A 21,683-nucleotide genomic window follows, 5' to 3' on the forward strand; every position below is an offset into this window, starting at 1 on the left:
GGTTTCCTGTCTCCTGGTGCAAGCACTGTTGCTTTCACTCTGTGCTATAAACATATTATAGAAAAATTCTACATGCCACTATTATGCAACATAGTTATTTCTTTGTCTTATAGCTTGAGCCAGTGATTGCAATTTTTTTAGTCCATATTTTAGTCAATTATAAGCTCATTAATAAGCTCCTGGAAAATCACAAAGGCCCTTTGGGGGCCAGGAGAATCTGCTAGGGACCAAATGCTGGACACTTCTACTTGTTCAAGGAGTAGGAAACTTCGAAGCACATAACAGCCCCCAAATCCCGACATATACTGTAGGGAAGAAAGGAATAAAGTAACGTTCTTCATTCTTCAGGTTGTCAAGTTGACAATCAGTGTTGGGATTCATCTCTGAGGCCTGCTAACTTGGCATTACCAGGCAGTAGATAAACATAATCCAAGTGACAGTGTTTAAATCAGAACTGATTTGATCGTTCACTTGTAATAGATTCCAGGAGCCAAAGAACTCTTTCACTCCTCTCTTTAAATGGGAGAACTTAGAAATGACAAAAATGCTTTGATTTTAATGTGCAGTTTTTATTACCTTGATGAGAACCTCAATGCCTTGCTAACTGTCAAAGAGAAGCAAAATTTTCCAGTGAAATTTCCTAATTTATGAAATTATATCTACATTTGGCAACTGGAATTTTTTTTTAACTCTTCAGTGCTTTGCTCTATGGAATTAAAACAGCCAAAATGGGGGGCGCCTGGGTGGCTCAGTGGGTTAAAGCCTTTGCCTTCAACTCAGGTCGTGATCCCAGGGTCCTGGGATCGAACCCCACATCGGGCTCTCTGCTTAGCAGGGAGCCTGCTTCTTCCTCTCTCTCTCTGCCTGCCTCTCTGCCTACTTGTGATCTCTGTCTCTGTCAAATAAATAAACAAACTTTAAAAAAAAAAAAACAGCCAAAATGTTTGAGAGAACCTACAATTTGTAGAATGATGGAAATGACACAGCTCACTTCTATAATAGAGAATAAAATGAAAGCAGATTGAATCGATATGAGGAAAGGCCTCTTTCTAAATTCTATACAGTGAATAAACCCATTGTTGCTCTTTGAGAATAGAAAGTCATGGTGAACCAAAATTTTCTCTTTTTGGTTTGAATTTATGCTCCCAGAAGCCCAAATATATCTTATTATTTAAATGAAAAGTGGAAAGAATTTCATTTATTTGATCAGTAAACATTTATTAAGTGCTTATTATGTGTTAAGCCATGTGCTAGAGAATGGGTGAGTAAGATAAGGCACCATATAACTCATAATATACAGGGGAAAGAATTAACAGATAATCTATTAAACATAACTATATTCCACAAAGAAAATGCATGGAAAGTGAAGTAACTATCTCATGTCATAATTATGTAAGGAGGGAGGACAAGAGGCAAAATGGAGCACGTACAAAAAACTATTTTTGTAAATCTGTAACCACGTTCAGAAGGAATAAATTAAATCTCCAGGTACCAACAATAGAGAATAGAAAGCAAAAAAAGTAAGCATAATCTGATGTCAGCCTGACTGGTTTGGGAGCTAGACTTAGATAGAAGAAGCCCTTGAGGCTGAGGGCTTGGATTATAAATTCTCATGGGAAGACAGGTATCATGGTTCTTAGCCATGCAAGGCAAGGGACTGGTACTAATAACTATGCTTGAAGCCTGGAATCTTGCAAGACTAAACTTTCTGTTAAGAAAGAATCAAGAAAATTTTTGCTCATTGTCCCAGAGAAATGGCAGTTAAACTTTCATCCATTAAGGATGGTGGATTAAGAGAAACTCACACACATAGAAACAAAACCCAAGTTTGAGTCATATTTCAACTAATAGAGAATTACAGTTGTCAAAGCATAAGAAAGTCACAGAATGTCTTAAAAGGACTGAGAGAAGATAAAAATCAACTTAGACTTTTATATTCCTCTAGCTATCATTCGATAATAATGGTAAAATAAAGACAGAGTTAATATACATGGATCCTTATGAAAAACTTATTAAAGAATGTACTTCTGCAAACTAATAGTAATATAATAATGATAATAATTATAGAAGGAAAGTTCAGGATTAATAAGCAATGAGAAGCAGAGGAACTAATAAGTATTTTGGCAATATAAATAAGCATTGACAATGATGATAAAATGAATACAAAAAGGCATGTTAAGGTTTAAAAACAAAGATGGATTCGTAGTATGAGGAGGGGGAAATTATGGCTGAATATGTTATAAACATGCTGAATTTGTTGAAACTGCCCATCATTCTAAACCGTATTTCAATTGGCTTAGCTCTCTTTAATCAAAATAATGCCTTATTTTGCCTATGCATTATTTTTCCGGATACTTACATAGCTTTCTTTTTTCTTTCTTCTTTTTCTTTTTCTTATTATTTGTCTAGTGTATCTTTTTCCATCCTTTTGCTTTTAATTTTCCTGGTCCTTCTATTTTATATACGAGGACCTCATATGGATACCATACAGTTGAATTTTGTTTTAATCCAACCTCAGAATATTTTTTGCAAATAATAATTTATTACATTTATATTTCATGTGATTAATAAAATATTTGAAATTTTTTCTGCCATCTTATTTGTGCTTTCTATTTGCCTTACTTTTTTCTATGCTTTTTTATTCTCTTTTCTTTGGAATTAATATTATTTCTGTTCCATTCTCTTTCCTCCTTGATATTATACAAGTTATTTCTGTTCTCTTTGAGTCTAAAGTTAATCATCAGTACCTCTCATTTGAATAATACAAGACCTTAAGAATAACAGTCTCTCATACATCCTCTCTTACCTATTACTGTTACCCAATATGTAATTACGTCTTGTATTTATAATCCTCAAATTTAATAATATAGTTAACGTTTTATTCAGTTAAGTATTTACCCACGTTTTTACCAATTCCTTCACTCTCCACTCTTCCTTGGCTCTCAAACCTTTTGCTAGGATCACTTTCCTTCTTTTTCACATAATATTGTAAAATGTCTGTTAATATGGATTGGTTGGTGGTAAGCCCTCAGTTATTCTTTGCTAAAAATCTTTATTTCACATCTGTTATTGAATACCCTGCAAGGTAAATAATCATGCATTTAATGTTTTTAGTGTTTTTCTATATACCAGTGGCAAGTAATACAGTGTTTTTCTATTCTTTAGTGGTTATCCCTGAAATTATAACACATACTGAGTTTTTTTAATCCCACTTAGACTTCGTTATGAATACTAAAGTGAAGGCTTTATATCTTTCTCCATTATCAAAAACTCATTTGATATTACCTCTCCCTCATTATATTCATTGATTAACAAAAATTTAAGTTTGGAAATACCAAGTTTGAATGATAGCTAGAGAAATATAAAAGTCTAGCACGACATGTGGGATATGAGAAGGTCTATATACCTCAGGGGAAATTATAAGTGGGCAAATGCTATGTAGAGCAATTTGGAATTATCTAACAAAGTTGAAAATGTTCATCCCTTACGATGCAATAATTCCACTTTTAAGTATATAGACATACTCACATACATTCACAAGGAAATGTGGGCATCTGTAGCAGCGTTATTGGTACTTGCAAAAAGGTGGAACTACCTAAGTGTCCACTGAGATGGATAAGCAAACTACTATAGTAATATAATATTAAATTAAAAATTGTACAGCAGTTGAAATTAGTGAAAGCAATCTAATATGGATTATTTGATGGATAGATGTTGAATACACTCGCAGTATGATGCCTTTTATTTATTTATTTCAGTCAGTACTACCTATTATGTCCGTATTGCCAACTTACAAAGATTTGGTTGCATGCCACCTTCAGGGAAGGGAGGGAAGAAAAACATTTGGGAAGGGAGAGGGAGTTAGAAAGGTCAAGAGGATTCAACTGTATCCATAGTGTGTTTCTTTCAGAATGAAAAAGTTCTGAAGCAAAATGTCCACATTTTCCAGATTTGTTCATAGAACAAATAATTTTGATATTTTCTACTTTGATTTTTTATGTCCCTTTCTGTATGTTTTAATAATTTGTGCATATGTGCATGTATGTATAAATAGCAGTACAGAATTAAAATCTGAGAGAGACAGCTTTAAGACACTGTTTCATCTGCTTGATTTATGCCTCTGAACATTCTAAGACGTGGCTGGCAACCACTGTCTCTAACATTCTTGCCATAGCCCCTCATCACCTCTGGATGCACGCAGACAATTGTACCAGTCTCGGGCTCTGTCTACTCATCACTCCCTAGATGGCACCCCTCCATGACCACTGGCTTCTACCATCTAACTTCCTAGCTCACTCCATCTTATACTTCAATCCCAACAATTCCTCAGCCACAAAGAGACTTATAATTCAAACTGTCCCACTGCTCTGACTGCATGTTGCCCCATGTCCTCTGACTCCCACCTCAAGTTCAAAAATCTGTCATTATCTCTTCCCTGTTCAGTACTCTTCTAGCTGAACCAAAATTCTGCTTCATCCCCTCCCTTTGTCTACTCTGGACCTGTGCCAAGATGGATGACTATGGCTGGTAAGAAGCCCACAACTGTGCTGAAGGGCTTCTCTTTCATTCATGACCCAACCCTTCAAAAGATCCTTACTGCTGCCCAGCAATAAAACTAGTTTCTTTACTTTATTTTCTCTTCCAAAATTTTAGAGCACCATTTTATTTATTATATTTCCTTTCACCTCCATCACCTCCTTCTCCCTCTTCAATCACTTAATACTCTTGATTCCTGGGGTGCCTGGGTGGCTCAGTGGGTGAAAGCCTCTGCCTTTGGCTCAGGTCATGATCCCAGGGTCCTGGGATTGAGCCCCACATCGGGCTCTCTGCTCAAGAATATTTTATTTATTTGTTTATTTATTTATCGTAAACTAAATAAATAAATAAATAAATAAAATATTCTTGATTCCTGTTTCTCTTGAATAAGTAAGTTTAAAAGGCACTTAGAAGAGAACTTGTATACATTCCCACCATTTTATTCACCAGTCCTCCTGCATCTATCTGCACCCACTTTCTCTGCCCCGTATTGTCCCTGCCTTTACTATAGATAAATTGTCTTTGCTCCTATCCATATGCAACTTCTCCCATTCTGCACTGATCCTATTCCCAGTTACTTATTCAAATCATCTCTCCCTCAGTTGTCTCCTCCCTCTTCTAATCATCCATTTTTCTCTCTATATAGATTCATTCTCATCAGTATGAAATATGCTGTAATTCCCTCAAATGTTAAAACAAAAACCCATGTTGCTCCAACATTCCCCTCAACTAGACGTCTTGAAAAAGTTATATCTACAGGCATATAGCTTTTCTACTTCCTTTCTTCCCATTGTCTTGAAACTCTGCCAGTCTTCCATACCTACCTCTGTACAAATAGCTTTTGTCATGTTCATCATTAATCTGTACATTGTCAAATCTAATGGATGATTGTTTGACTTCATCTTACAGGACTGAGTTGTAGCATTTGAAGCAGTTGATTTCTCTATACTCCCTGAAATGCCTTCTTCACTTGGCTTGTTAAATTCCACTTTTTGTTCCCCTCTTTCCATTTTAGTGGAAATCCATTTTAGTCCTCTTTTTCTCCACCTTTCTTCCTTCTCCTGACTGAGAACATTGGAATGTCTCAGGGTTCAGTCCTTAAACTTCTTCTCTTACATTATCTTTGGTAAATCCCTTGATGATCTCATTGAGTATTATGGATATACAGGTCATCTCTATGCTGATGACACCAAAAGTTTTATCTCCCAACACCAGCCTTATGTAGTCTCATAGTGTGTACTCAACATTTCCATCTGAGGGTTTGATAGCCATCTCAAATTTATTTTGTACTGAACATAACTCATGATTCTCAACCCTTCTCCAGCCTCAAACCTGAACATCTATAGTCCTCCTTGCTCCGTAAGTGGCAAGTCCGTTCTTTCTGTGGCTTGGGCTAAAATTCTCTGTTTTCTTGACTTCTCCCTTTCAACTCATATAACATTAACCCTGTTAGCAAATCCTATCAGATCTACCTTCAAAATATTTCTAGAATCATTCTATTTTCAACCATCTCCATCTCTACCACACTGCTCCATACCACCATCATCTGTCTTCTAGACTACAGCAGGACTCTCCCACTGGTCTTCTGTCCTCGTCCACTCTTAACCTCCTCTCCACTAAGGCTACAAAGTGATCATTTTAAGATGTAAGTCAGATCTTATCAGTCCTCTGTTCAAACCTTCCAAAAGCTTCCTTTTATAAGTTAGAGTGAAAAGCCAAGTCCTTAAAATGCCACCCCACCCCATGGTGCTCTCTGGCCTCATCTTCTAACTACTACCTCCTTCCCCATTGCTAATCCTCCTCTAACTGCTTCAAGTTTTATTTTTGTGTCCCAGAAATTGGGCACCTATGGCAGTTAACAGTATGTTTTCCAGGACTCTTACTGGGGTTTGGATTCCAACTCAACCTGCTAGATGCATCATCCTGTGTGTTTCTTTCAATAATTAGAAATGACAATTAGAAATGACAAATGGGTTACATCAGCAGTCTTCAGTGGGGATGATTTTGCCTCTTGGAAGGTATTTGGCAATTTGGGGGACATTTCTGTTTGTCACATCTTGGGAGGTGCTACTAGTTTCTAGTGGGAAGAATCCAAAGGTACTACTGAACATCCTACCCATAGCCTAGCCTACCCATAGGCTAGCTCTCAAAATAAAATTATCTGGCTCAAAATATTAATAGTGCTGTGGTTGAGAAAACTTGGATCATGTGGTAATGATTAAATGACTCAATATTTGTAGTCATTTAGAACAGTACTTAGTATGTGTTAAGTACTTTATAAGTACTGGTTAAAGTTTTAAAAAATACATACCTTCTATGTATATACAGAAGATACACATAGACTCCTCATCCAACAGTGTTGGCAGCTCCCTGTACTTGGAAAGCTCTTCCCACATATAGCCACATTATGTACTCACCCACTTCCCACAAATCTTGCTCACATATCATCTTACCAGAGGGGACTTCTCTGGCCACCTATGTTGCCACTTTCTCCACTCATGTTCTGCTGTGGTTGTCTCCCGTTGCATGTTCAGCTCGTGAGATACCATGTATTTATTTATTGTTCCATTGTCCAGACTCCAACAATAATTGATTGCTGCTCCAACATTATACTTCTATCCTGCTGTGCATTTGTTTTAATGCAACAAAATAGATTGCAAGATGCTTGCACTCATGAGTCATTATTTATTGTATGTTATTGTCTGTGAATTCTTGTGTAGCACTGTGCAAACAGTGGGTGGCCAGCCAAAATTTGTGGAGTTATTCAGCAAGCCATTGGAGACATAGGCTTTAAGTGCGGAAGGAGTATGAAGTCAGATACGGCACTTTTGGAATCATTTGAAGTATGTAATTATCCAAATAATTCAGACCCAAATAAATCAAAATAGCTTTTAATTGAAAAAGTACTTACTAAGAGGAGATTAGCCACCTCATTGGTCTTCATTAATCTTACGATCAATCCCTGAATTCTTCCCCCAAAGATAGAATGATTTTGATGGTTGTGGAATATAAGTCAGGTAGCAGTTCAGAGTTTCAGAACCAATTGCCAGAGGGCAATATTATATCAGGAATTGGAAAAGGAAGGGGAAGGAGAGCAACTGGGATTTTCTTGAGTAAATACAATATAGAGTAATTCAACTGTGAAGAGCACATATGAGACCCCCAGTGCATCTACATTTGGGGAGAAATGGAACTTTAAAGATGTGCTTTCATGTGGGAAAAGCCCTTTTTATTACAAATATACTCCCAGTAAGTGGCAGTTTTCATACCAAAATGGTGCCGCATTCAAAGCACATCACCTGTCTCATGTGACAAAAGCATGGAATGTGCAAGCCATTTCTGAGTGCTTTAAATTCTTTGGAGACTGTACAGATTATATTATATGGTATTTACGGAAGTAAGTGCTGCTTTAGTCAGTTGGTAAAAACACTTCCAGTGTTACCCTCCCCCATTTTTCACAAACACAAAACTCCTGAGATGAGTTGTCAGGGGCTGATGTCAACTCACAAGTGCTGTTTGTTGCTTTTGTGTTAATTTTATTTCTCACCCACCCAATAGTATGATTTAAGATCATCCTGACACATGTCGATTATAAACATTATTTTTATTTCATTTTTATTTCAAGAGAACTTTTTTTAATTTGAGCAAATAATAAACAGACATGCTGAAAGTTCAGACTTCATCAATGCCTAATTCCTTGGAAAATTGCCCTCGTACTCAGGAGATAAAAATTTGCAACAGATTTGATGTATGCTTCTTTGTTGTAATGCTTTTTCATTACACTTGTGTGTGCATGTGTATGTGTGTAAGTGTGTGATCCAGGCAATAAGAAAAATTCCTTGGAGAGCAAATTTTTTTTCCTTGGGTTTTTTTTCTTTGTTTAAACTACCCTTCAGTGTTACTCAATATGAACCTCCCTTTCTCTCTAAGCTTATTTACTAGTTATCCTCACCATGTTCTCTCTTTGCTGGATTCACTGGCCTCCTTATTTTTTCCTTTATGTATCCTCACATATTCCTGAACGTTTCCACCTTGACCTCATTCCTCATGCCATGCCTCCATCTCCTCCTTCTCTGCCTGTCAGAATCCTGTCCTTTCTTAAGTTCATACCTCAAGTCCTCCATTATCAGATTTCTGCTTTGACCCACAGTGTTTTATCTGTCCTCTAAACTTAAAATAACTAACTGTTTGTGAGTTTGAAAGGTAGATGAAGGAAGAGACACCTGCAAAAGAGAAAGAACTGAGGTACAGATAATTCTGGCTATACACTGTAGTTGTAATCTATTAGGTCACCACTGACACTGAATTAGAGAATGCTGAGCCTTTGCTCCTAGGGGAAGTACAAGGTTAGGTTCCTGTAAGCCTCTGGTCATAATATATTCATCAGTTGATGAATTTTTTTATGTGTGTTTGTATTGTTTTATGTGTGTTTCTATTCAGAGGCACCTTATTTAATAGATACTGTTGATTTATTCGCATTGAATTCATGGCCAACAGCACAATATCTTATACCTAAAAGACCACATTTTTTTCGTAAGGCACATCAGAGTTTTCTTGCTCTTAGACATTGATAGCACTTTAGCAATATGCTTTAGGACCATTTTAAACAGGGAAAGTCACCAATAAGAAGCACAAAAATGTAAAAAAAAAAAAAAAAAAGCGATGAGGATCTACTGTAGTCAGACACACTCTAAGAAGCCATGGTGAATTTATCAGTTCTTAGATCGTAGAAACGTAAGAAGACCATTTGCAGCGGAGCGAAGAGGATGTGTTCAGTGCAGTGAAGTGGCCAGAGTCTTTCAGGAATAAGTCAAGCACATTTGAAGGGAAGGGACTAGAGGGTAGAAGCCTTCCTAAAGTTAAAAAAAAAAAAAAAAAAAGCTACCCTTTTCCCCAACTAGATCCATGACGCAGAGATTAAACTGATTCCAATATAAGTATATGCTACCTAATTTGAGAAAGCAGCCAGAAGAAAGTGGGCACTTTGAGGATTAAGAGATGAGGGGCCCTGGGTGGCTCAGTGGGTTAAAGCCTTTGCCTTCAGCTCAGGTCATGATCCCAGGGTCCTGAGATCGAGCCTGACATCAGGCTTTCTGCTCAGCAGGAAGCCTGCTTCCTCCTCTTTCTCTGCCTGCCTCTCTGCCTACTTATGATCTCTGCCTGTCAAATAAATAAATAAAATATTTTTAAAAAAGAAAAGAAATGCACCTGCTTGACAGCTCCATATGAGATGTTGATAATCAACTTTTCTTAAAAAAAAAAAAAAAAAAAAAAAAAAAAAAACATTAGCCTGATGTGGAGCAAGCAGCCCAGGAAGGAGAATTCCATCGGTGGCAAATAAGATGACTATAAAAGAACAAAATGTTATTTGACACATTTTCCTTTTTGTAAATTTTGAGCCTCTCTCCCTACTTCGCACATTAGCAAACTCAGTGGAGGAACGTGGTTTTCAAATGAGTGTGATTCTTTAGAGTTCAAAAAGTAATGTTTACGCAAACTTAATTACAACCATAAATGTTCCTAACATTTAAAAGTACAAATAAAAAAAGAAAGAAAAGAAAAAAGCTGTGTTTTTTTTAAACTCTGTATAAAGCTAAAAAAAACTTTTAAATTGAAAAATGATATAGCCTTAATCTGTTCTTTTGAGAGACCACTAAACACATCCTTTTACTTATAAACAATTTAAATAAAATGAAAGGAACAAAATTCTTCAATTTGCAAAATGGCTGTTGAATCAACAACCAGAAAGAATTTGCTACAAGAGAAGACAGATGTTTTCAACTTTTTTTTTCTCACATAATCTCTAAACTCATATTTTATGTGAGGAAAAATCACAGTTTGTAAAAAAGACCTCTGTGAAACAATTTATAGGGTATTATTTATATTTTCAACCATTTCTATAACATTGTTTTAACAAAACACTGAGTAGCCGGAATAAAAGGGGATATTTAAGCAACTGAAAGAAATTCACCGTGTAAACATAGTCTGGCAATTCAGGTCAATATCAGGTAAAACGTTGACCCCGGAAGCCCTCAGTATAATAAAACCCCGGAAGCCCTCAGTATAATAAATATGTCAGAGTGAGTAGTAAGAATGGTGCCTGTGGAGTTCCATTTTGAGCATAACTAAGTTCCTTCGAGACGGTCACCTCAGTGCTCCCTCTCCTAGGTGAGAACAGTGAACTCTGGCCAAACTACAAAACCCAACTCCTAAAAGCACTGGAAAGTGAACAAGCCTACAGCTTTGGAAGTCAGTCAACACCCAGAAGAAGAGACCTGCACAGGGTAAGTTCTCAGTTTGTTTTCAGCTTTCAGCCTTGAAGTTGGGTGTCGTTATCACCCTGAGGGGCAGGTAAAAAAACAAAACAAAAAACAAAAAACAAACAAACCAAAAAAACCCTCCAGTAAAAAACTTGCAGTAGGATGTACCAGAAGGAAGGGAGAGGTGGGGAGGAAGCAAGGGAGCTTCCAGACGATCAGCTGACTGACACAGTGGATGCAGTTCCGTGTGAGTATATGAGGCCAACAGAATTCTCTGCCACGGCTGCCTGATAGCTGCTAAAAGATGACTCTCCCACTGAAACATTTTATCCCCTTATTCCATCAAAAAGTGGAATTCACACTTCCAATTTCCTCACAGGCTCCCATCCTTCAAGCTGCACATCGTGTAGGAGATTACTTCTTTCAGTTTTCTTTGACTTTGCTCAACTCTTGGTGGGGGTGGGGGAGCATCCAAAAAAACGACTTTGAAAAAGGTGGAAAAAAGTCCACAGAGAAGGCTCTCAGCCGCCAAGCATTGAGTTGGGATGATTTGTTGCCCCAGGGAAGAGATTTCAGATGTTCAGTCTGAAGGGCACACAAGCCCAGGACTCTCATTCTCTGACCTTCTCCGCATGGTATTGTCTCCTGAGCAAGTGCTCTCTCGAGAGTGATGCTTAGGTTTGGGGACGTGTGAGAGTTTTGCCTCAACAATGGACCTTGTTGGCGGTAGTCTGGTTGAAACCTGCTCTTCATCTATTTGCTTGTCCAAGGGGTGGGAGTAGCAAAGAGAGGTTTGAAATGTTGTTTTATTGTTTTATTTCATAGTAAGAAGAGGTGTAACCTTGCTGAGAGGGTGACAAATTCAGTTATAGTCAACCAGTACTTGACAGGTTTTATCAGAAAACCAAACAAGGAGAGAGTGTGTACGCCTGCTACCAGCTGTCACAGCATTGAACAGTGAATGTTTGATGAAGCGACCTGCAGATACATCTCTGTGGAAGTCGGCTTTAAGTAGCAACTAGCTGACAAAATTAACAAGAAAGGGCCTTGGCGGAGGGTATCAAAAGAAAAGGGGGGGGAAAAAAAAGAGGAAACCAAAAATCTCCCAGTCCCTTTATTTGTTTAGGTGCTATATTGAAAGAGCCTCCACATAAGGTAGAATTTGAAATGCAGTTGCAGTTCTGTTAAGATAAATACACGGTCTCCGTCTCAGCCCACATTGAAAATACAGTTCAGGTAATTGTCGGATTTTCCAAGTTAGTCGTGCTCTGAAAACAGAAGCTGGTCTGCTGGAAATGGGAGGGTTTGGTTGTGCTTCTCAAGCAGCTTCTGGCCTCTTGCTGATAGGCCAGGGGATGGGGAAGTGGCCAGTGTGGCACAGGAGACGGGACCTGTCCCCCTGCCCTGCGTCACACAGGACAGCCACAGATTTGGTGATCCTATTCAGAAGCATTTTTTTCCTAAAGTCTGAAAAGAAACTAAAAAATCTCCTTGAACCAACACAAAGACCTGTAGCTAAAGATTCCTTTTCTTATTCTAAGGCTCTTTTCCTCTGAAGTCAAAAATCAGTGGCATTTTCTGTCTTCAAGAGAAAATGCCATGATCCTATTAAGCTGTATCGTTAACCTAGTTTCTCTCAGAACTTTAAATTAGAGAAGAATAAAGCATTACACTTCAGGGATGCCTAGGTGGCTCAGTCGGTTAAGTGTCTGACTCTTGATCTTGGCTCAGGTCTCCATCTCAGGGCTATGAGTTCAAGTCCTACATTGGGTTCCACGCAAGGTGTGGAAACCACTTTAAAAAAACAATACTGCGAGTCAACCAAAATAATGTTTTCTTCCTCTTTCTGCTCCCCTCCCCAGTATTTGCACTGTATTATTTTGATATTTCTAATACTAAGGCCAAGATGCCTCTTAACTTGCGTTACTTTGTATGTTTGCAACTTCCTGATGAGAAGGGTCTGATCGTATTTAGCTTTCATTCCTCTGCAGCCCTAGCCAATTCTAGACACTCCTCAGGGCAGGTTTCAGTGAGTGGAAATAGAATTGCCTGTAAACTCAGAAACAGGTAAGAGATTAGCTGAACCATTCTGTGGCCATCCCAGAGTCCTATAGCCCCTGCATTCTCACTCTAATGATATTCCCTTAGTTCTTTAGCAAAGCAGAGAAATAAATCCACTAACTATGGAAGAAAGACATAAAAGGTTACATCCTACACTTTCCATTCAGCCAGCCAAAATTAGTAGAAAACTCGGGAAAGAGATTCCACATCCATGTCCCCAGATAGAGGTGTTAATAAAATGTAATATATCATAATTAAACTATCTTTCAACCCAATAATGAATTTTCACATATGCATTTTCCTTGTGAACTTTCATTCTGTTCGTACATTTTTGAGCTCATCTCGTGATAGCATCTAGTATTTTATGGCAAATAGAGTGGTGTTATAAATATAAATTATGGGTTCTGTCAATCTGAAAAAGCCACAAATATTATCTATTGGCGTTTCTCGCTTCTTATCTCTGCCTCTCCAAATTTTTCCAATCCATATTGTGCTAAAGAATTTTGAAGATTTAAAAAAAAAAAAAAATCTGTTCCATTATTTATCTATTTCCAGAGTGGTGAATAAGGTTTAATCTTGGCAATAAAGATACAGAGATGAAAAATGTCTCTGATGGATTCAATAAGTAAGAAATATCTGTAAAATGAAATTACCCTTCCTGCTGCACAGATAGGGTCTTCATATGTGCGTGCAGGGCCATAGTTGGCTATAGTTTGATAATTTGCTATTAAAAATATTAAGGAGGGAGAGATTGGAGAAAATGAGTACATGGATATAAACAATGGTAGGGCACAAAATTCCACAGAGAGAAGGGTCACAAAAACCTACTTTATGGAGACCAGTGGGAAATAGAAACAGAGGTGAGGGTTAACTTTACAATTGCTGTGGTATAGAAAGGTAACTGCCGGTCAACCTCCTAGTTCTCCTTGAGATTAGCAGAAATGACCTGCTAAGAAACCTGACCTCTGTCTTTAGCATAACAACTGAGGCACAACTTAGGTATCCTTAGGGCTGATATCAGGAGCAAACCTAGGGGACAGTTCAGGCGGCTCATCACAATCCCAAAACTCCAGTAAGTGGTGGAGGAAGAAGAGGACAAGGAGGAGTCAGGGAGAGGAGGAATATTAGTAGCTGTGCAGAGAAACTGTAATAAATCATCATGGAGTTACATTGTACTCTGGGTTTGTGTGTGCCTTAACGTAGAGTTTCAGAAACCACTGTGAAAATGGGGAAGAACTAAATTTTAATTTATTTTTTTATTTTTAAAGATTTTATTTATTTATTTGACAGACAGAGATCACAAGTAGGCAGAGAGGCAGACAGAGAGGGGGGCGGAAGCAGGCTCCCTGACGAGAAGAGAGCCCGATGCGGGGCTCCATCCCAGGACCTTGGGACCATGACCCGAGCTGAAGGCAGAGGCTTTAACCCACTGAGCCACCCAGGTGTCCCAAGAACTAAATTTTAATACTGATCTTCATCCCCCTCTGTTACTTTGGCACCTGTAGCTATATTATGAATTCACACCACATGTCTGTGAGCTGGATATGTTGTGCATACGATGCAGCAGACGCTTACAAATGTTCTTACCGAACCAGAGATTCAATTACGTATACTGTCCATTCCTACCCCAGAGTTTTGCACTCAGTGAGGAGACTTTGGGATCTTCTTAATATTATCAGTGCAGTTAGGCCACTTCTGGGTATACAGTCAATGGAAATGAAAACAGGGTATCAAAGAAATACGTGCACTCCCGTGTTCCTCACAGTATTATTCACAATAGCGAAGATAGAGAAACAACCTAAATGTTTGTCAGTGGATGATTGTATTTTAAAAATGTGGGAGATTATTTACCTCTCTATCTGCATATACATACATACACACATACACACATACATACAGTGGAATATTATTCGGTTATAGAAAAAATAAAGGGAAATCCTGCCATTTGTGAGAACATGGGTAGACCTTGAGGGCATTATGCTAAGTAAAATAAGCTAGACAGAGAAAAACAAATACCGGATGGCATCCCTTATATATGGAATCTAATAAAAGTCAAACTCATCGAAACAGAAAGTAGAAAAATGGTTGCCAGGGACTTGGCGGGGTGGGAGAAATAGGGAGAGGTTGGGGAAAGTACAGACCTTGAGCTATGACATGATAAAGTCCAGAAGATCTAATGGAAACATGGTGACTGTAGTTGATAGCACTGTGTTACCTAATTGAAATTTGCTGAGAGAGTAGACCTTAGAGGTTCTCACATACACACAGAAAAAGAATAATTCTGTGAGGTGATAAGTATGTTAATTACCTAGACAAGGGGAACCCTTTCACAACCTACTCATATATCCATTCATTGCAATGTATACCTTGAATGTCTTACCATTTTGTGTGTTAATTATACCTCCAAAAAGCAGAAAAAAATACCAGTTTAGTCAAAATGCATCGGACACTAGGAGGGGAAACTGAGATACAGAAGGATAAGGTGAGTTTCTCAATGTTTAATAGCACATCAGTGGCTAAAGGAACAGATTCATTTTTCTGCCAGGCATTGGCATTTATTTTAAATAATTCATTGATTCCATGCATAAGGTAGGCAAGGAGTAGTTAATCAATGTATGTATATGCATATATATTTTTTCTACTTTTCTCCTTGAGCACCAGAAAGAAACTCGCTAGGGAAATATGATTGATTCATTAATTCATTGGCTGAGAAATCATTTAGGTGGACTTATTGCTGGGGTTCTGAGTGTGTTTATGCATAACAATTTATATGTAGATGCTATTTATAGGATATACAGACTTCATGCAATTTTGATAGAAAATACAACCTAAAGAGAGTGCTCACCATTGTCTGATTATTAATAATACACCCGAAGATGGCTGCCGTAAAAATTATTTGAATGGAACAGACTAAATTTGCAGAGATGCCCAAAGTACTGGCTGGAAGGATTCGTAGATGTTAATTGCTATTACTGCCTGCATGTTAAAAGTAGCCTCCTCAGTACTAGGATTTAAAAGATATCAGGAAAAACCACTATCCCTAAATGTGACCTTCAAATGCCACCTCGTCTGAAATTCTGCATAAGAAATCCACCTTATAAGACTAGCGGGAAATAGGGGCACCTGGGTGGCTCAGGGTTAAAGCCTCTGCCTTCGGCTCAGGTCATGATCTCAGGGTCCTGGGATCCAGCCCTGCATTAGGCTCTCTGCTCGGCAGGGAGCCTGCTTTTTCCCTCTCTGTCTGCCTCTCTGCCTACTTGTGATCTCTCTCTATCAAATAAATAAATAAAATATTAAAAAAAAAAAGACTAGCAGGAAATAATCAGTACTTCTTACTGATTGGTGAGAGTATGTGTGACTCTTATTTTTGTTGTTGTTGTATACTTTTCTTAATTTTTTTGGATCCCCTATGTTAATTACACTGTAACACAAAGGTATTTCAGAAAAATGGTTCTTTGAGTAATTGTGCCAATAACTCTGTAGTCCCAAGGACCTCTGGCACAATGCTAAACACATAGCTGGCACACAGTAAATATGTGTGGTGGACAAAAACACCTGTTTCTTTTTAGGGGGGCACTATCTCCAGGAGTTGTTGGGTCAAATTTCCATAAGGCACTGGCACATTTTCAGCAGTTCTCCGACTTCCGTAAGCATCTGAGTCATCTTGTTCTCAAATCTACTGACAGTCATGGTGGGAGCAAGGGAAATCTGCAAAGACAATTCTGCTGCTAACAGAATGTTGTCCACATTATAAAAATAGCCAGACGAGAGAAGAAGAGTGGTTCTCAAGCCACATTCTACTGAGTCATGGATTCCATGTTGTCATGTCTGGGAATGTTGGAAAGGCAAAGGAACGGGCATTTCCGGCGGGTAGCTTCTAGGCCCCTAACCTCAACTTGACCGAGAGCAGTTCAGTGGTGATCCATTAAATATATTGACATCTCACACACTATCCCACTTGAAGAAAGGATGCTTGTCCTGACAGAAAAATCAGGAGGTATGGGAGGACTGAAGAAAGAAGAAAGAAAGAGAGAGAGAAAAGAAAGAAAGATAACCAAAACTTCATTGGTTTCTAGTCCTGACCCTGGAGGAAATTTCCATTTCTAAATGCAAATCATTTGAAAGGCTAAAGAAGGGAGAGAGCTGCCCACTTTGTGAGCTGATAACAGAAAACCTCTGCTCTATTATGCAAGTCTAGAGAAAAGAATGGTTTATAAACATTGGTTTTTTCAGTCCATCAGGGCGCCAGGACCCTGCGTTGCCAAGAGACACCTCCAGTGCTGAAATGAAATAAGAAGACCGTGTTTACATTAACATTCCCCATTTGATTCACTGTTTGATTAAGATGGAAGAGAGGGAAGAATCAACCTGCCCGGTGTCCGGATTGGAGAAGACAGGACACGAAGAGAAGCTGTACACACAGTCCCCATCAGAGACAAAGAGTAAAGCGGGCGTTTTGTGCTTCAATTCCCCGTTCCTCCCTCTGCTCCCCACCTTGTAGCTCCAGTGCCCCCCCCCGACCCCCTGATTGGAGCCTGATAGTTCAGAAAGAAACTGATAAACTCAGTCAGTGCCAAGATGCCTGGGAAAGACCCGGAGCGCTGAAAACAGGATGGGTTTTGGCATCTGCCACGGATGGGGTTGGAAAAAAGTAACTTATTTTCATAGGAAAATGAACAAAAAGGTCTTGGTTGCCACAAAAGCTTCCTTCCACCTATTAGCTCCATTTGCCGTATATTTAATTACTTTTATGGAAAAAGGATAAAAGTAAGAGAGCCATAGCTGAATGCCTCAAAGGATATGAGGAGAGTGTTTTTACAGGCCTGCTCTGTCCCAGTGATTTTGAGAAAAAAGGTCAGAAGAGGTATGAGCAAACAGAAGTATTGTGTATCGATGATTTAAGGCAGATGTTCTTACCATGACCCCGACACGTGACAGACACGTGGATGAGCTGGTGTTATTTGGGGGAGGGGAGGGAACTGTGTAGAGTGATGTTTCTGATGAGAGCTAACGCACCTACATGTCTAAATAGTTCATTGGTTCTCCTGAATTCAACAACATTCAAGGTCCCTCCTGTAGTACCATCAGTCTTCCCTATCCATAGTTCAGTTTTCTAGTATGAGTGAAATAGTTCGCCGTACTGTTACCAGGAAGTCACTGAAAAGAACCTTTGTGGGAAGCTACCTGATATATCGTGCCACAGTTTTAACGGACTTCTCTGAGCTTTCTGTCAAAATCTTAGTATGAGAGCCTGTTACACCTATAAACATGTCCTATGCTGTGGTTGACAAGAGCTGAGGACCTCTGGTCAATAAGAAAATGTGTTTTCCTTGATTTTACCACGTGGTTTCCCGAACTGAATGGCTTCGTCCCTGAGGAGATTTCAAATGGGTTAAAAAGTGTCACACACTCAGAACAGTGCCTGAGGTCCCACGCATTAGTCTTTGCTCTTGTGTCCTGAATGAGATTAGGCTCCAAGTTTGGAAAATGCTGATAAGACTTGTTTCTTCAAGATTTGCTGTGATGAGAAAGGAATACCTTTGCACTCCCTAATCTCTGTTTAAAACGCACTAAAAGGCAATAAAGCAGAATCAGGAGGAAATTATTAACAAATGGTCTGCCCTTCTATCTGTTCTATAAATTAGTCTGCCACTGATTCTGGTCTTTACTGCCTGTGTTTTCTTCTCAGATCACTTGCAACCACTCCTTCATACCCCTCCTTAGTTCACTTCCACAGACATTTCTTCGTAACCTACTGTATGCCAGAAATTGTGCTAAATAAGCTCAAATGTATAAAGGCTACTTCTGGAACTTCCACACTCAGGTAAAAATCTTGTTCCATTGCGTTTTGTGTCATTCTGTAGGATACACTTCTTTCTTCTACCGTCTTCTCCCTTCAAAGTCATAGCCTACAAAACTCATAGCCAAGATCCACATTTAGTTAAGATTTGAATTTATAATCATTCTGCTATTCTCAGCTCTTCTCAATACCCAGTGGGTCTTTAATTCCCTATGAATGACTTTGTTTGTTTGTTTGTTTAGAGCATGAGCAGGGGGAGAGGGAGAGAGAGAATCTGAAGCAGATTCTGAACTGCCTGTGGAGCCTGACACAGGGTTCGATCCCGTGACCCTGAGATCATGACCTGAGCTGAAATGAAAAGTCTAAACACAAGTCACTGAGCTACTCATGTGCCCTTGGATGACCCTTTCTTTTTTTTTTGACAGACAGAGATCACAAGCAGGCAGAGAGGCAGGCAGAGAGAGAGGAGGAAGGAGGTTCCCTGCTGAGCAGAGAGCCCGATGTGGGGCTTGATCCCAGGACCCTGGGATCATGACCTGAGCTGAAGGCAGAGGCTTTAACCCACTGAGCCACCCAGGTGCCCCACAACCCATTTTTTTAAACAACCTAATACCCAGTTCTTCCTTTACTTAATTCTAAGGAGCTTGCTCTCCACCCATTCAACCCTCTTCAGTCACCAGCATCCATGACCACACCTTAGACCTTGTCATTATCGAGACTGTTCCGTAGGGGAAATTACCATTTCAAATCTCCTACTTCTGACCACCTCCTATCTTCCCAGCTTTCTGACTCACTCACATATTCAGGCCCTACTGAGGTTTGTGATCTTCGGACCTCTTCTCTTTCTCCTATCACTGCTTCCTGTCTGCTCTCCCATCCTGTCTGGCCCAACCCCACAGTTGCCTCGATGATACATTTCCAAATAGTCCAAGTTCCACTGTCTTCACATCCTTCCAGTATGTATGAAACAAAGAAGTCCAATCAATCATTAAAACTATCCTCTTATTCCATAAGCACAAAGACTGGTGCCACAATAGATTTGTGGTCTCCACTCTCAAAATTAAAACCCATGTTTGCCTGGAAATCCCTCTGTTTTTTTCTGGTTGGTCAGTATTCCTTTTCCCAAACTTTCTGTTGAAAGCTTTCTCTACTCTTCTCAAATTCTTACTGTCTCTTCGCTCCCAAGCAAAACTTTGCCTCCTGTTTGCCTAAATGGAATAGAAATGTTCAAAGGGACCTTCTCTCAGATTCCAGTCTGTCTCATCTATGAACTCACTGTACCTCCTTTCATTTTTTCCTTTTAACCCCTCAGGTGTTCCTCTCCTCTTATGTAAAGCTAACCTGAGGTGCTTGGGTGGCTCAGTGGGTTAAGCCTCTGCCTTCTGCTCAGGTCATGATCTTAGGGTCCTGGGATCGAGTCCCATATTGGGCTCCCTGTTCAGCGGGGAGTCTGCTTCTCCCTCTTCCTCTGCTGCTCCCCCTACTGGTACACTGTCTTTCTCTATATATATCAAATAAATAAATAAAATCTTTTTAAAAAAATAAAATAAAGTAAAGCTAACCTTCTGATCTATGTCCTGGATCCCAAACATTCCATCTCAGGGACCTTGTTCCATTGGTTACATTCTAGTGGAGTATATTGTGGCAGTCAAGCATAAGGGCTCTCACAGAGGACTACCTATCTTCCTTCTTCTTTAAAGATTTTATTTATTTATTTGAATGAGAAAGAGCAAAGGGAGGGTCGCAGGGAGAGGGAGAAGCAGAATCTGCGTTGAGCAGAGAGCCTGACACTGGGCTCAATCCCAGGACCCCGGGATCATGAGCTAAGCCAAAGGCAGACACTTAACCAACTGAGCCACCCAGGTGCCCCAGGACTACCTATCTTCAAATCCCAGCTCTGCAAGGATTTGGAGCAAGTCAAATACCCACCCCGTGCCTCCATTTCCTCATCTGTAAACTGTGTGTAGGTATAACAACATCCACCTCACAGGTTCATCGTGAGGATTCTGTGATACAGCGGAATTAAATATTTCTCACTGTGTCTCCTGTTGTTCTTGTTCCTATTACTCTACCTCTTATCCTAAGGTTTTCTTTCAGATTTACTTTAACCAAAGCATAAAATCAGCAGGGAGAAGGCCCCACTTAGATTGTGGCTGCCAAGATTGCCCCATGCAGGAAGGTACTTTCTATCTAGCTCATCATTTTTGAATGGACCCATGTGTGCAATCTTCCTTCAGGCTCTGGCTCCACACCTACTAAGAGGTGTAGAAGAAGATATGAATTTGGCTGAGCATGAACAAAATTTGAGGATGCTTCATGACATTTAATTACTTCGGTGCATGTCAGAACTTGCATGGTCATGAGGTAGAGAAGAGAGCTAAACCCGTGAGAAAATCTAACAGACAGACATTTTATTTTGCTCATCAGTGAAAAATAAGGTAGTTAAGTTTCTCGAACCATCAATGGAGAGTCCAGTTTTCAGTGGCTCAGAAGCAGGTGACTTTAGAAATAAGTCCATGCCACAACTGCCTGCCATAATTTCACAGAGGTTCTTAACTCTTCTGCCTTCACTGTATCTACATCTAAAATGTTATTGTTGGAGCTTGGTTTTGATCCTTATTAAAACATAAATGACCACTGGGGAGTAAACACTTCAGGCTGTGATCGGTCCTTTGTACCCTAAGATTAATGAATGTCAGACTCTGGGCTGAGTCTGTTTTAACAAGTCAGGCAGAGAATAGGAAGCACCAGGTCACCAGATTCCTGAAGCTGTGAAGACAGAAGGCTACCGAGAGGGAGAGGGATTCTAACCCAGGAGACAGAGCTGGGTGAAAATTCATACCACACACTTCATCACTGTACCTAGCGGCAGGGCTACTTAGAGGAAACAGATTTAACATTTTTTTAACAAATGTGCCATGGGTAATCTCAGCCTGAAGGTGTATCGTTTTGAGAATATCTGAGGAAAAGTTCCTGAGGCATTTTGAGTCACTGGAGAAAGGGAAAAAAAAATTGATAGAGAGTTT

At 39.3% G+C, this 21,683-nt stretch overlaps 1 long non-coding RNA gene across 1 annotated transcript in view; it reads left to right on the top strand.

Moving 5' to 3' along the window:
• LOC309845959 overlaps window positions 1–21,683 on the top strand; it is a 121,207-nt gene that overhangs the window by 80,839 nt on the left and 18,685 nt on the right. The window contains exon 3 of the long non-coding RNA XR_014301622.1: window positions 10,705–10,820. This is a non-coding gene — a long non-coding RNA (uncharacterized lncRNA). The remainder of the gene's footprint in view (window positions 1–10,704; window positions 10,821–21,683) is intronic.

The sequence above is a fragment of the Mustela nivalis genome (assembly GCF_964662115.1).
Source record: "Mustela nivalis genome assembly, chromosome: 13".
Lineage (NCBI taxonomy): Eukaryota > Metazoa > Chordata > Mammalia > Carnivora > Mustelidae > Mustela > Mustela nivalis.